This window comes from Sorex fumeus, unplaced genomic scaffold (genome assembly GCF_029834395.1).
Source record: "Sorex fumeus unplaced genomic scaffold, SorFum_2.1 ptg000265l, whole genome shotgun sequence".
Classification (NCBI taxonomy): Eukaryota; Metazoa; Chordata; class Mammalia; order Eulipotyphla; family Soricidae; genus Sorex; species Sorex fumeus.
The window spans coordinates 29570611-29587411 of record NW_026606322.1 but is presented as its reverse complement, the minus strand read 5'-3'; the positions used below and the strand labels follow the sequence as shown (position 1 = coordinate 29587411).

The 16801-nt window shown below is 49.3% G+C and overlaps 1 protein-coding gene across 2 annotated transcripts in view; it reads right to left on the bottom strand.

Annotated features, from left to right (window-relative positions):
• TIAM1 (TIAM Rac1 associated GEF 1) overlaps positions 1-16801 on the bottom strand; it is a 228821-nt gene that overhangs the window by 173520 nt on the left and 38500 nt on the right. The window lies entirely within an intron of this gene.

The following is a 16801-nucleotide window of genomic DNA, read 5'->3' as shown; positions in this document are numbered from 1 at the left end:
GACTGAATAAACACTTTTTTCATAAAAAGCAAAACCTGGGGCGCTGGGCTGGCTCCCCTCAACCTGTGCCTCACCTGTTTGATTCTATGTCTCTTCGCTCGCTCTCTCCACTCTGTTCTCTCCTGACACGCGTTTCCCTTCTCTCTCCCCCTCTCACATCTTTCTAAATTACTTTCCTTCAATAGACATGATCTTGCTTCACACTTGGTTCTGCTCCTGCCACCAAGGTAACCTGGCAGAGGGTCACAGTGTCCAGAAAACAATGGGCGAAACTCTGGCAACCTGGAGAACCAGACGGTGGAGGAGAGGGCAGAAATGCAACGAGCCTGTTGGTGTGTATGACTGGAGCGGCTTGGTGTAGTAGCCAAAGTCAATGGGCAAATACGAGGGATGGGAAAGACAAACACACGAACAAAGTGGTGTGTGTGTGGGGGGGGTGGGGGGGGGAAGCCTGCATGGGAGAGAGAGTACAGGGTAGATATTAAGGCACCTGCGTGCACATGATCAACCCGAGCTCGGTTCCCTGGCACTACAGAGGGTCCCTGAGAATCACCAGGAGAGACCCCTGAGCTCAGAGCCAGGAATAGCCCCTGAGCACTGCCAGATATGATTCAAACCATCCCCAGCCCCTCTTCAAAGTAAGTAAGAAGGGCAGGAGCACATGCTATGTCTGACCTCAAACACTGGTTCCTGTGTGCTCGGTGTGACCCGCAATATACAAATTAATTAATAATGCAAAGCAGAACCCCTTTCGGGGTCCAGAAGATAGTTCAACAAGCTAAAGCACGTACCCAGAAGGCACGGGCCTGGGTTCGGGCCCACCACAGGATGGCCTCTCAAACACTACCTGCGGGGAGGAGGGGGGTTAGCCCTGACAGCAGAGAAGGCCCAAAGTGAGACAGAAATCAGGGGCTGGAGCAGTAGTACAGCGGTTAGAGCGTTTGCCTTGCAAGCGGCCGACCTTGGTTCGATTCCCAGCATCCCATATGAGCACCACCAGGAGTAATTCTTGAGTGCAAAGCCAAGAGTAACCCCTGTCCACCGCCGGGTGTGATCCAAAAAGAAAAGTAAAAAGATGGAAATCAGTTCATACAAAGCAAAACATAACAGGGTCCCATATAATCCAACCATCATGCAGCTATTCTAAGCATCAAGCTTCATATGAGGTTCAGAGTGAGCAGGATTTTCCTCCTAGACCAAGTGAGAGAAGCATTTCTGTGTAGTAAAGGGTGTTCCACTTTGAAGTCAAATTAAATGATCGCATTTTAATTTTTCAAGGACTCGGTCCCCAGGGTTTTCCACACAGGGTAGATTCTTGGCCCTAAGCCCCCATGTGTGAAAACTACTATGGCTTACTCATAAGCTGGAGTGGCAGGCAATGTTCTACAGGACAAGAGGCCAAGCCAGTCCCCGGGGACTCAGCTCAAGATGCTCCTTTGCCCTTTCCACAAGTTAAAATGAAACAAAAACCAAAGAACCAAAAAGCAACTTTAGAAATGATCTCAATCTTTAATCAGTAAATCACTTCCTTTTTTTTTGGGGGGGGGGAGGTATTCTACAATGAAGGCTATAAACCCTAAAAGTTAAAACACAATCCCTTATTTCATGGCTTCGACGAAACACATATTTCACTTCTGCTGTCTCTGAAAGTGGAGAGACTTTTACAATGATAGCATTCAAGGACGACTTTACGAGCAGCCGTTTTTGCCTTCGTGGTCCATAAAATAAAGCTGATGATTCCATTGGATAGCACCTTCTGAGACAGAGGGTATAAAACAGATTCTTTAATAATCACATTCAGGACAACCTTAAAACCTGGCTGCACACAGTCTATGTAAAAAAAAAAAAAAAAAAAAAAAAACCTCACCCACCCAAGAATCTCACTGACAGCTATTGATTCAGTCTGAGTAAACCAACCTGTACTGGGACCCACAACTAAGGAAACTGGGACCACACAGCCCAGAAGACAGGCTGATAAAGGCACATCTGATGCGAAGGCGCTGGGAATAGTGGTGGGTGGGGAAAAAAAAAACAACAACAGGCAACTCTGCCAGAAGTTGGAGCTGTGCATGGAAGGATTATAGTATTTCGTGTAGCCTGTGAAGATCAGAAAAAATGAACAAAAATAAGAGGTATTTACGGGGCAAGGGATCGGGGGAGAGGAGAGAATGAGCAGACCATCCCAAGAAAAGAGCAAAGCAAAAGAACGAAGGCACCATTAGCCTCGTGTGGCAGAGAGGTAGGTGCGTGGAAAAGAACCAGAATGGGGTGATGAGGTTAAGAAGACAATGGCTGTGGCCAAAGAGAGAGAGAGATTAAAGTGGTTAAGGTATAGAGCCAAAAATAAACAATGATGATCCAATTTAAGCAAAATGAAGAAGACCGAGGGATCAGAGCGATAGTCCAGTGGGTAGGGTGTTTGCCTTACACGCGGTCGACCAGGTTCAATCCCCAGCATCCCATATGGTCCCCCGAGCACCACCAGGAGTAATTCCTGAGTGCAGAGCCAGGAGTAACCCCTGAGCATTGCTGGGTATGATGCCCCCTCCCTGCAAAAAAATGAAGAGCATGGGGCTTAGGGATGTGATGCAGTATTAGGGCATCTGTCCTCCATATGTGAGGGCCTGCGTTCATCCTTCAAAACTGGCTGAGAGTGGCTTGGTCGCTCCCAATTCCCACCTGCTGTGGCACGCACAAAATACAATAAAGAGGACAATCTGAAAGTTTCTCTGCTTTCTACACAGAAAAGAAGTCTGTGCTTCTGTTTACAATAGCCAGAATCTGGAAAAAACCTGAGTGCCCAAGAACAGATGTCTGATTAAAGAACCTTTGGTACATCTACACAATGGAGTACTATGCAGCTGTTAGAAAAGATGAAGTCATGAAATTTACATACAAGTGGTATTACATGGAAAGTATCATGCTAAGCAAAATGAGTCAGAAAGAGAGGGACAGATATAGATTGCATTCTTCTGGGGAACATAAAGTAACAAAATAGGAGACTAACACCGAAGAATAGCCGAGATAAGTACCAGGAGGTTCACCCCACATACTAGGGAAAAAGGGAGATCAGATAGAGAAGGGAGCACCAAATAAAGGGTGTTGGGAGGATCCTTCCAGGATGGGAGATGCATGCTGAAAGTAGACTATAGACCGAACATGTCCACTCAATGCCTCTTTTGCAAACCACAACACCCAGAAGGAGAGAGAGAACAAAAGGGAATGCCCTGCCACAGAGGCAGGGTGGGATGGGGGGATGAGAGGTAGGAGGGATACTGGGATCAGTGGTGGTGGAGAATGGGCACTGGTGGAGAGATGGGCACTCGATCATTGTATAACTGAAACCCAAGCACCAAAATTTGTAAGTCTACATACAACTGTACCTCATGGTGTTTCACTAATAAAAATTTAAAAAAAAGTCTGTGTTTCTCTCACTTGCTTAAGTCAAAAAAATATGAGTATCACCATGGAAACCACCATAGCATCTCTATGCTGGGCGTAAGTGGCTTCAGGAAATGTGTCTGTTGTTTGTTTTGATTTTTTTCTGGGGGGGGGGACTACACCCAGCAGTGCTCAGGGCTTTCTCCTGACTCTTCTCAGGGATCACTCCCCGTGGGGCTCAGGGGTCTGGGTTTGGACACATGCCAGGCAAGCACCGTACCCACCCACTGCACCATCTTTCCAGCCTCCATCCCACCCCACGCAAGAACCTTTGTACTCAACAACCAACAACAATTTACCAACAATTTATCCTAACCGAATTAGCGATTTTACAAATGAGGAGCAACCCAAAGCACCGGAAACCATTGTGATGTAGGCTGGACGGTTAAAATTCAGAGATGAAGCACAGCGGGGGGGGGGGGGGGAACAACTAAAACCCAGAACCTCCCACCAAGCCCAGCCGCCTTTCCCTGAAGCCCTGAGTGGCTAATCAGCCCCTTCCAACATCAAGGCCTTTCCTGGGAAGTCTCAGAACGTTCCTGTAACTCAGACACATCAAAGTGCCCAGGCAGAAAAACCGATACAGAGAATCACAGGGCCAATCTGTTTCTTGTAGGATAGCGACAAGCTTAAAAAGCTTGACATTCATTGCCAAGGAATATCTCTGGGACCACACACAGAGCCAGCGAGACAAACACCAGCTCGGCTGCCTTCGAAGAATTAACGAGCACTTTGAGCACTCGGCTGTCCAGGGGCCTCTGGGCCAGTGGTTTTACAGTTCAGCTCCGTTGAAGGGAAACCCTCGCCAGCATGCCCGTCCACCCCCAAGCAGCATCCCGGTCCTTGACTGACGCACATCACACACACAGTCAGCGTGCCGACGCGCAGAGAAACACAGTGTGCTTTTCATGTCTATGTCCGGACACAGTGCCTCTCTTTTTATTTGGACCCAAGAGACATTACACTGCACGAGAAAGAAAGAAAATCTTCGAGTCCTTCCCACAGCCACATGAAGTCATCTCACACCTCCCTGGAACACGAAAGACCACCACATGTGGAAAACTGATCTAGACACAAGAAAAAAAAATTAAAAACAGCCAGAAGAGACTGTAAAACTATCCGGAATGCCTCCAATCCGGGGCTGCGTGGCCGCACAGATAACAGACCCGCTCTTTTCTTTTCTCTTCCCACTATTGTCCCTATTGTTCTTGCACCATCCTCACTCAGGGCAGGCTGCTGAGACCTGCCCAACAGGTAACACCAGCAAGCTGCAAGAGACTTTCCTAGTAGCATTGAAAGACACAAACGGGCTGGAGAGACAGCACGACAGGTAGGGCGCTTGCCTTGCACACGGCCTGCCCGAATCTACCCCCCACCCCACCCACGATATGGTACCCCAAGCTCCGCCAGGCGTGATTCTTGTGCCCAGAGCCAGTAGTGATCCCTAAGCACTGCTGGATGTGCTCTCCCTCAAACAAACAAACCAAAATATCCTACAGAAGGGGCTAACGATAGCAGATAGGACAGTGGGTAGGGCGTTTGCCTTGCACATGGCCAACCCGGATTCAATTCCCAGCATCCCATAGGGTCCCTCAAGCACCGCCAGGAGTAATTCCTGAGTGCATGAGCCAGGAGTAACCCCTGTGCATTGCATAGTGTGACCCAAAGAGCAAAACAAACAAACAAACAAACAAACAAACACCATAGAAGAGGTATCTAACCCTATCCCACAATGCAAAAATTCATCTGTTAAAAGCTACACCGATGCCGGTGGCAGAGATACATAACCTGGAAACACCCCAAATGTCCAACAACAGATGGATAGAGAGTCCCCGACACGCATGCACGAACCAAGAGTACACAGCAATGAGAAAAGCCGCAACTGCCAATTTTCCTGCCGTGTGGGTAGAACTTACGGGGCAAGGAAGTCTGAGAAGAACATCCAATACCAGATAACCTCACTTGGCTGAGGAACAGACTGAGACAAAAATAAGGGGAAAGACAATATGGAAAAATCACAAGCCCTTGACTTTGGATACTGAAAACCAAATCCTGGGAGGCGACGATAGTAGGACTAGAGGTGATGGGCAGTTGGGGGGCAGGGGGGAGAGAGGGAGTTTGAACACTTTAGTGGTGGGGGATGCGGCGACTTTGTATATCAATGCTGCATACTTTGTACTTCTTACCCGTACAGAAATCAATTTACATACATTAATGTCCATGAACTAATGCCCATGAACTAATGGAACCATCTAACCCAAACTAAAATAACATTTTAACTCTTTTTTTTGGAAGCAAACAAACTGAGCCTACTTACTGCCAAATCTCTCTGACTCTCCAGTGGAGAGCCTAAATTTCATCAAGTCACGTCGCCCAGAATCTTATCCCCACTGAGCAGTGCCAGGGATGGAGTCAGAATTCCGCACATTTTCTCTTTCCTTTTCTATCTTTTTTGTTGTTGTTGTTGTTGTTTTGTTTTGGCTGTAGTTGAGGTTTGGTTTTTGGGCCACACCTGGCAGTGCCCAGGGCTTACTTCTCCTGGCTCTGCACTCAGGAATTGTTCTTGGCGTGGCTTGGGGGGACTCTATGGGATACCCCGCAAGGCAAGCGCCCTACCTGCTGTGCTATCGCTCAGGCCCCGTGTTTCTGGTTTTGGCGCCATACCTGGCAGTATTACTCCTGGCTCTGAGTTCAGGGTTTTGTTTTGACTTTTTTTTTCTCCGAGGACAACGCAAAGGATTAATCCGAGGCCTCTCGCATGCAAAGAATAGATTCAGCCCTTTCAGCTCTCTCTTTCGGGCCCCCAGAATCTTTATGAGGGTAACAAGTTCCCCCCTCCGTGGACATGCGCTGAAAAACTCAAGCTCTGACACCTTCTGCTGAGAGCCCTCTCTCCCACTCGGGGCCACTAAATTCTGCTTTTGCAATTCGGTTTCTAGTCCATAGCTCTTTGCCAGCATTTTCACGAAACAATGCTACATGAAGCAAAGAAGATGACCTAAGACAGAAGGACTCAATTTCGCAATCTCTCCGTCCTCACCCACACACCGCCCAACAATGAGTGGCTAATGGTGTGCAGTAAGCACAGGCCTGATTGCAATCACTACTGCCCGTCTCTGTGTGGGTTATGGCAGGAGAAGCAGCCAAAAAAACCTTGGCTACAGAGACCAGAAAAATGGAGGCGAAGAACAACATAACTTTCAAAAATTTTTTTTTATTTCAAATTTTGAGGGCCAGAGAACTAGGACAGGGTTTAAGGTACTTGCATTGCATGCAGCTAACTGCAGTTTGATACAAGATGTCATGCATAGTCTCCTGAGCACTGCCAGGAGTGATCCCGGAGCACAGAGCCAGGAGTAAGCCCTGAGCACGGCCAGGTATGGCCCCCAAAACAAACAGCAAAGAATCTATGTCACTCAGAACCCTGTCCAGGAGGAGTTGGGGTGTCTTGATTGGGACTGAAGTTTTCAAAGGTTCCCCATTTCTAAAGTAAGATCTCCATCGCCCTTAAACAAAGCACCACAGAGAGTGGACAGAAATTCTTTCTTTGAGGGCCTTGGTATCTGAACACAACAAGTGTGGGGGTGGGGGGAGGAAGAGGAGAAGGATGAGGAGGAGGGGGAGAAGAAGAAGAAGAAGAAGAAGAAGAAGAAGAAGAAGAAGAAGAAGAAGAAGGAGGAGGAGGAGGAGGAGGAGGAGGAGGAGGAGGAGGAGGAGGAGGAGGAGGAGGAGGAGGAGGAGGAGGAGGAGGAGGAGGAGGAGGAGGAGGAGGAGGAGGAGGAGGAAAAGAAGAAGAGGAGGAGGGGGAGGGGGAAGGGGAGTGGGGAGGGGGAGGAAGAGGAGGTGGAGGAGACTGCTATTTGATGCAAGTCAGGTGAAAGGAGAGAGCATGTGGAGGGAAAACCAGTCAGAAGGAGAGAGATGAACACTGGGTGATCTCCCTCATCTGTGGGGTCTAGGGAAATGAAACATAGACACGGACAATATCGAGTGATAACACACTCTAGGTCCTGGAGTCTAGAACTCAGCACACAAGCTGGCAGGGGGCAGGGGAGCAGTGTTGAAGCAGGAATGATGAGGTAGACTGGTGACACTGGGTGACACAGGGTTAGGCGAGCCATGGGCACTTTGGTGATGGGGAGGTGGAGTAACTGTACACCGAGTCCAGAAATGTTGACATCACTGTAAACTTAACTACAATACACTTTTTAAAAGAAATTCCCAGTTCCGTGCATGTTGCAGTGAACTGCACAATTTAATCTTTTCTTATGGCTGTGTAGTATTCCACTGTGTGTGTGTACATATACACATATATATACATATACATACATACATATATATATGTATATTCCACATCTTCATGGTCTGCTTATCTTGGACAACTAGGTTGAATCCAAATTTTAGATATTGTATTGGGCGCTGGAGAAGAGGGGGAAAAGAGACAGATGAGAAGCAACGGGGGCCAGGTCAGGGGAGTTAGTACTAAGGTAGTGTTAAAGAATGACAGAGCCCAATAGCCAAACCACAGAGTCAACAATTCTGAAATCAAGAGTCACACAAACTTTTAACAACCAAACTTAGAAAGGTTCCTGTCAAGAGGGCAGGCCGGGGGCAGGATACAGGAGGGAACTTGGCACATCTTTGGAGAGAAGTTGACACTAGTGGTGGGATGGGTGTTCCAATAATGAATGTCTAAAACTCAACTCTGAATAACTGTAAATCACAGTGTTTTAATAAAATTTAAAAATTTCACACACAAAATCAATCTCTCTCTCTCTCTCTCTTCCCCTCCCTCTCTTCCTTTCCTAGACATTTTTAATACATCATTTGCATCCTCTGAACCCCCTGAGTGGTCTGTTATTTGGATACTACTCTTAATCCACATCCAAGTAGTACAGCTCCAAGTCCATCAGTAAAGAACTGAAACCGAGTCCTCGCAAACAAGGATTCATCCTACGGCATGCGCCCATTCTACTAGTCACGGATCTCCAGAGAAATCAAGCCAACAAGGATAGAGATGGATGGGTAGGTAGACAGGCAGTGATGGATAACAGAGAGAGAGATAATCAAATAATCAAAATTTAGTACAATTCAGTGCCCCCATTCCCTCTCATCAGAATTGAGAGCAAGTGCTGGAGAGTCAGCATGGTCGGTAAGTTGCTTATTTTGCATGCAGGGCTCACCTGGCTTTGTCCCCAGCACCCCATAAGGTCCTGAGCACTACCAGGAGAGGACCCGAGGCATAGCTGCTTATGACCCAACCTTACTCCCGTCACACACCATAATAAAAGAAATTCTGCAGGATTTGAGGAAGTTGGGGGGGGGGAGGGAGAAGGTGAACCACGCCATATTCAGGGCTTACTCCTGGCTCTGTGCTCAGGGATCTTTCCTGGTGGTGCTCAGGGACCATATGTAATACCGGGAATTGAACTCAACACCCTCGGGGGGAACAGTTGATGCTGACATCTTGAATCCATGGGTATCTGGAAGCAGTTCCTCAATCTTTATTTCTAAGTCTCTAAGTGAGTGGATGAGTTCCATTTACAAGCTAATAATAAGGGTGCAGGCTAATAATGGGGGGGGGGTGCGTTACTTACTGGCTACTCATTCAAACTCTGATCACCACGGACCAATGCGCCTGGACCTTGTTTCTACTGTCTTTGGGTGTTAGTCTCATGTTATTTTTTTTTTAATATCCCACAAATTAGTGCACTCATTCTATGTCTGTCCCTCTCCTTCTGATTTGATTATCTCTCTCTCTGTTATCCATCACTGCCTGTCTACCTACCCATCCATCTCTATCCTTGTTGGCTTGATTTCTCTGGAGATCCGTGACTAGTAGAATGGGCGCATGCCGTAGGATGAATCCTTACTTCACTCAGCATGATACCCTCCATGTCCATCCATTTATAATGGAAGTTTATGACTTCTTTGTTTTTTTTTTTATAACAGCTGTATAGTATTCCATTGTGAAGATAAGGGCTGGGGGAGAGAGCAGTTGGGATAGAGATGGGACCATTGCAACAATGATGGTTGGAAGGGATGGTTCTGCTGGTCTCTCAGCTTATATATTGCAAACCTTAATGCCCAACAGGGAGGTCAGGGGAGGGAGGGAAATGCCTGCCATAAAGGCAGGCTGGGGGTGGGTGGCAGGAAGGAAGGATATGGGGGACACTGGTAGTGGGAAATATATACTGGTGGAGGGTCGGCTGTTGAAACATTGCATGACTGAAACCCCCTCATGAAAGTTTTGTAACTGTGTATCTCACGGTGACTCAATTAAAAATGAATAAAACACTGATCATATGGACACAGTCTTCCCAACCACATCCCTACGGCTGGCCACAGGAGCCTCTGCAGAAAAATCACCACCACCTGCCCCCACAGACTTGCCTTCCATGCCAAGCACTGACATCAGCATCAGGCAAAGGAACTGAGAGAATACAACGAACCGCCCTCCCCCTGCCCCAAACGTCAACAACAGACGTCGGAGAGGCTCGTCCCCACCACCAGCCCAGAAGCTCCCCTAGCTGGAGGACACCCAGGGGTGCTCCCATTCACCTCTAGCACAGCAGAATCTGAGCAGCGCCATGTTCTCAGATGCTGCATGTAACTGTCTGGCCGAGAGGCATTGCAAGAGGCCACCAGGCCCTCCTGTGTGCCCATGGTGCATCCCCCACCACACACACTCACACACATACACACACACTTAAATCATATATATGCATACACATTCATACACACATTCACACATATATACTCACACACTCACACACATATACACACACACTCTCACACACTCACACATGCTCACAAACACTCACACACACACTCACGTATACACTCACATACATTCTCACACACTCATACACTCACACACTCACTCATACATATTCATACACACAAATTACACACATTCAAACACACATTCACACATACTCACACACTCAGACATACTCATATACACACACACACTCACAAACACTCAAACACACATTCACACACGCATACACTCACACACATATACATACACTCATCCACACACTCACACACTCATACATTCACATACACACACATCACACACACTCTATCACACCTCCCCAAAACACACACTTGCAGATGGAGAACAGAAACGCAGGTAATGCTGCGGTCCAACCCCAGCTCCAGGTCCCAGCAGCTGCCCCTGCCCCCGGCACCCCCCAAATCCCGCAGATCCCAAGCACACGAGCTTCCTGCAGTGACATTTCGACTCTGAGCTTTGACTGAAATTACCGGCCTCTCCCTCCCCTGCGCGGGCTTCAGGCACACAGCAGGCTGGGGGCGGGGGGTGTCCCCAACTCCATTCCTGTGAAGCTCTGGAAAGCCCGATGGGAAGGAGGAGGAGGAAGCAAAGGAGGAGGAGGAGGAAGGCCGGGAAGATGGGCAACCACCCTCCCACATACCGCCCGTGACTCACACATCACACGGGGAAGGCGATTCCTGCCAGGGGCCTGACAAGCAGACAGGGCTCAGGGGTCTGCAGAAATTCACCTGGAGAGAAAAACGATGGATCCCCCTGCCTAGGGAATAGAGGAGGCCCGGGAACCTGAGGGCCAACCCCCTCCTGTCTCCACCATCTCTGGTTCCCTGGGCACCCCTGGGCCCTCAGAAACACCTTCCGAACCCTGGGCTCCGCGCACTGGCTGGTCCGGCTCAGCACAGGGGGAAAGAGGCTCTATGTGTTTGCCGGAGTGATTCTGCCGCTTAAAAATAGCTTCCACAGGCAGGCGGGGGGCACTCGGCAAGTGTGTTCCCTACACAGAGCCGGGTGATGAAAATAACAGCAGCCTTCTGGCTGAGCCAACGCCAAGCGGACCCGCGGGTGGCCTCGGTGCCTGCTGGCATCGGGGTGCCGGCGCTCCAGCCCCCTGCTTTGTTCTTGTTTCTCTCGCGGGAACAGGCTGCCATCTGTGCTGTGCACCCAAGGGACAGGAGCGCCCGCGTGCCTTCTCTGCTCGCAGCAACCTGGGCCCTCCAGTCAACTCCCGTTAACTCAGCCCAACTCGGCGATGCCAAGACAGGTGCCCGGTGCCTGGTCCCTGGCGGAGAAGGGAGGGTTCGGGCCATGAGTGCACGTGAAGGTGTTAGGAGAGAGGCAGGAGAAGGCTCCTTGGAGGATCTCAAGGACCCTGAAGAGTAATGAGGAGGAAAGAAAGTGAAGGCCCCCAGACAGGTCTCATGACCAAGACTCAGACCTCTCCAAAGAGCTTGCAGGTCGAGGAAGCAGCCACGAATCTTTTGTTTGTTACTGGGGGGGTGGAGGTGACACACACCAGCAATGCTCAGGGCTGACTCCTGGCTCAAAGCTCAGGAATTACTCCTGGCAGTACTCAAGGGACCATATGGGAAGCTGGGGATTGAACCTGGGTCGGCTGCATGCAAGGCAAACACCCCGCAGTATTATGAATCCAGCCCCACAGCAGCTAAATCCTAATGATATGAAAGAGATGTTCTTGGGCCAGAGTGATAGTACAGTTGGTAGGGCATTTGCCTTGCATGCATCCGACCCAGGTTCAATTTCCAGTATCTCATATGGCCCCCCAAGCACTGCTAGGAGTAATTCCTGAGTGCAGAGCCAGGAGTAACCTTTGAGCACTGCTGAATATAACCCAAACATTTTTTTTTTAAAAAAAGACGTTTTTCACAGAGTCTTGGTTTATTAACAAACACAACCGATTTTTAAAATACACTCAAGGGCAGATGAACTGCACCATGATTTTTGTTGTTGTTCACCCTGAGCTCCATGACGACAACTCACAAAAAATAACATTTTGCCCTCTTATTCCATCCATAACTGGAATCCTGCTGGAATTCCAGGAAAGCACAGATTTCCAATTGTGAGGCGTAAGTATTGGGTATTTGAAAATCATTTCCTATTTTGAAAAAGGCACAACAGCACGGATTATCATTCTTTTAAGTCACTGCCACTCTCACTGTCCTCCCATTGTTCATCGATTTACTCGAGCGGGCCCAGTAACGTGTCCATTGTGACACTTGTTACCGTATTTGGCATATCGAATACGTCATGGGTAGCTTGCCAGGCTTTGCCATGCGGGCCAAGATACTCTCGGTAGCTTGCCGGGCTCTCCGAGAGAGGCAGAGGAATAGAACCTAGGTTGGCCAGGTCGGCTGCGCACAAGGCAAACGCCCTACCCGCTGTGTTTACACACACACACACACGTCCTTATTTTAGTAAACAACCAGGTTCGGCCCACCTTTCCACTTGGGGACTATTTAAATGGGGAGAAGGGGTCTGGGCAGGCCAGACTCAGCAGTGCTCAAGGTCTACTCCTGGCTCTGTGCTCAGGGATCACTCCTGGTGGTTCTTGGGGGACCCTACAAGGTGCTGGAAATTGCACAAAGGCCTCATGCCTGGTAAGCATCTTGTTCCCTGTACTATCCCTCTGGCCCTGCGCTGTTTAATTTCTTAATGTCTGCTTATTGTGTGTCAAGGAACAGAATTTCTCCAAACCTATCAAGAGCCACCAGGTAAGAATCATGAGATACGGGGCCAGGGGCTAAGGGGTAGTGTAGCAGCGCACTTGCCCAGCGTGTGTGTGTGTGTGTGTGTGTGTGTGTGTGTGTGTGTTGGGGGGAGGGTCTGGGTCCATTCCCAGCACCAAAAAACAGAAAATGTGTCATTCAACCGGGGCCACCAAGCTGTATGCCCAAGAGGAAAAGACGATCAACTAGTTCTAGACCCTGACGCCAAAACTTAGGTGCTAAACAACAATCGCCAATTTCCCTAGCCAAAGACCCACATGACAAACGACGAGTAATTTACAACGCACCAGAAACCATGGCAGGCTGGGCTGGGGAAAGTCGAAGAAGGAAAATCAATGTTTGGAATCCTGCCAGCATATAAGCCACAAACAAGATTAAGAGACAATCCCTGGGCGCGGAGACTTCTTTCTCTCCCAGTTCACACACGGCTTTGAACACCGGCACCTCCCTTAGCTACAATTTGAGGATGAACCACTTCCATGATGAGCTCTGCTTAAAGATATACCCTTCTGTTTCAATCTTTTTTTTTTTTAATAAAGATAACACTGGTTTACTCTATGAGTTAGGGGTACAAGTTGACACCTCTTCAAAATATATCAAGTAACTGGATCTACTTTCACCATAGTCCACTGGACCACCCCCGCTCCTGACCACCACCACCCGCAACGCACCTTCCCTTCTGGTACCCCGGGTTCTGGAATCAAAGGCTCAGGATTCCTTTTTCGCTGGCCTTTGTCGGCTCCTTTTGTTTCTTCATATACCACAGAGGAGTGAATATGACATCACCGGTATTTGTCTTTCTCCTGACTAATCTCACTTAGCCTGACTCCCTCTGGTTCCATCCATATGGTTGCAAAAGGCAAGATTTTTATCTTTTCCAGGAGCTGAGTGGCAGCAAGCTACGTTCATCCGTGACAGTCTCTCTCCCTCAAATCACGAGCCATGCTGACGCATGTGACGCAGGAATGCCTTTGGGTCGACGCCCTTATCTGGCTGTGTTGAAACACTAGCACCCGGGGTTGGAGACGTACGGGAGAAAGGTGCATGCTCCTGGCATGGGCCAATCCTGGTTCAGTCCCGGACACTGTTCAGGGATCCTCCAAGCACTGCCGGGAGTGATCCCAGAGCACAGAGCCAGAGTTGAGCCCTGAGCACCTCCTCTGGGTGGGACCCCACTCCCCTGCCACAGCAAGATTGGCACTAGGGGTGGGGGTGTGGCTCAGGGGAGGAGCACTTGCTGGTCTCATGTGGTTCAATTCTCAGGAAAGAGGGGAGGGGAGGGGAGGGGAGGGGAGAGGAGAGGAGAGGAGAGGAGAGGAGAGGAGAGGAGAGGAGAGGAGAGGAGAGGAGAGGAGAGGAGAGGAGGGGAGGGGAGGGGAGGGGAGGGGAGGGGAGGGGAGGGGAAGGGAGGGGAGGGGAGGAGAGGTAACACAGGAGGTAGGGAATTTGCCTTGCATGTGGCTGACTAGGTTTAATCTCTGGAACTCCATATAGTCCCCCAAGCCTGCCATGAGGGATCCCTGAGTGTAAAATCAGGAGCAAGCTCTGAGCACCTTGGGGTGTAGGGACGCAGGGAGGGAGGGAGGGAGGGAGGGAGAAAGGGGAGGGAGAAAGGGGAGGGAGGGAAGGGATGGAGGAAGGGAAAGAAGGAAGGCAGGAAGGCAGGAAGGAGACACCAGAATTGAGAAACTCACACAACATATATTAAATCTGCCATCATGCACAATGAGGGGAGATTGAAGACAGTTTGCTAAGGAAATGAAATAAGCCAGAAACAAAGCCAGACACAAAAGGATAAAGATTCTCTGATGCCAAAAAGATGAGGTACCTAGAGATGGAATGGTGGTTGCCAAGAGCTGGGCAGAAGGGGAGTTCCGTGGAACAGAGACAGAATTGGAATGCGGGCAAAGGGGCGAGTCTGGGAGCGGGACAAGGCGAGGGCTGGAAAAAGGATGAAGGTTCTGGATCCTGCTCACCTCATCATGGTTCACGTGGTACGTTTTGTAAGTCTACTGAGTACCATAACCAAGTCATATTTGAGGGTGCTTCAAAACTTGAAAAGCATTTCTACATGCGTTAGCCCATCTGACGATCAGGGCGACGGGAAAGAACTACCTGTGGCTCTCTCCTACCCATCTGTGGGTAGCCGATATGCCGACAACCATCCATGGCGAAACAACGGCTTGACCACCATCTGAACTGGGCTCAAAACAGTCTTCTACACAGGCTGCGCTCACCTCTCAGTAGCATACTGGCTTTCGGCATCTCTGCACGTGTCATGGAGCTGCGGGAAGCCCCAGAAATTGGCCCTCTAAGGCCGAAGATGGGAACTTGAATCCCTGAAGGCAAGGCCTTCACTTTCCAGTGTTTCCCAAATGCTCTGAACCGGGAAATTTCATTCTGTACTTATAAGCTGTAGGGGTGTGTGTGTGTGTGTGTGTGTGTGTGTGGTGGATTCCTACTGTGGGAAGTGGTCCCCATGAAAGGTACTCCTTTTTATCCCTACCCACACTGTCTCCTTTCAAAATAAAATTTTAAAAAAAGTAGACAAGACATAATCTGCTGAAAATTCTGGTATGCAGGTTTTGTGACTGAAATCTCCAGGCTTTCTTGGGGGTCAGGATGGGCTACCTCCCCACCAACCTCCCTGTACTTCCAGAAGCCTCGGCAGTCACATCCATACCCCAAAGGGCCACCCAACTGAAACGCTATTCCATCCCTTACCGTCCCAATAAAAATACTGTGTGACCTGAACAAACACCATGACCTCTTACTTCGCATCTATATTGCAAACTAATGCACAAAAGGAAAAGGAAAGGGAGCAAGAAGGAAAGTGCCTCCCATAGAGGGAGGCTGGGGGTAGGGGGTGAGGCACTGGGAGATGGTGGTGGAGAAACGGGAGACATTGGTGGTGGAAAATGTACACTGGTGGAGGGGTGGGTGCTGGATCATTGTATCACTGAAACCCAATTATGAACTCCTTTGTAATGGTCTATCACAAATATTCAGTTTTTTAAAAAAATTTAAAAAAAAGATTCAGAGAAAAAAAGATTCAGAGACTATAAAACTGGCGCCGTGTAATCCCATCAATGGCCAAGATTCAGAGACGATAAAACCCAGCTCCCGGAAGAGAACAGCGCAGAGTCTCCTGCCCCCGCGCCTGGCTGTCCTTGCCGGGGCCCCTTGGAGGGGAGCGGGTTGAGTTTTCCTCCCCGCCCCGACCAGGGCTCCGGCAGCCGAAGACCTCCAGAACCAGCCACCACCATGCTGAGACCACTCTCCGCACACATGAAGGTACCGGCAGAGGGACAAAGCCACGTGGGTTCCGGGCCTGAGATCTCCAGGCCTACTCGGATTGGGGCTGGGCATCCTCCACCCAGATCCTCCAAATTCCAGTAGGCGGGGGTCACACCCACCAACTGGCCCCCTGGAGCCGTGTAATCCCATCAAGGGCCAAGATTCAGAGACTATAAAACCCAGCTCCCGGAAGCGCGCGGCCACATTTGCGGCCGCGCGACATCTTATCATCTCATTTCTACTTTAGACAAACTGGCAGGCTACCGAATGTAACCTGCCCATATGGCAGAGTCTGGCAAACTCCCCGTGGCGTGCCCACTATGCCAAATACCAGTAACAATGAAGGGTCTCATTCTCTTAACTCTGAAAGAGCCTTGAATATGGCACTTTTTAAAAAAAAAAATCTCAGGGCTAGGACGAAGAGACGTTACTGGGGCCTGCTCGAGGCAATTGACGAATAACAGGATGGTTGTGATTGTGATTGTGTTCATGCCCAATTCAATCAGCTTAATCAATGGCT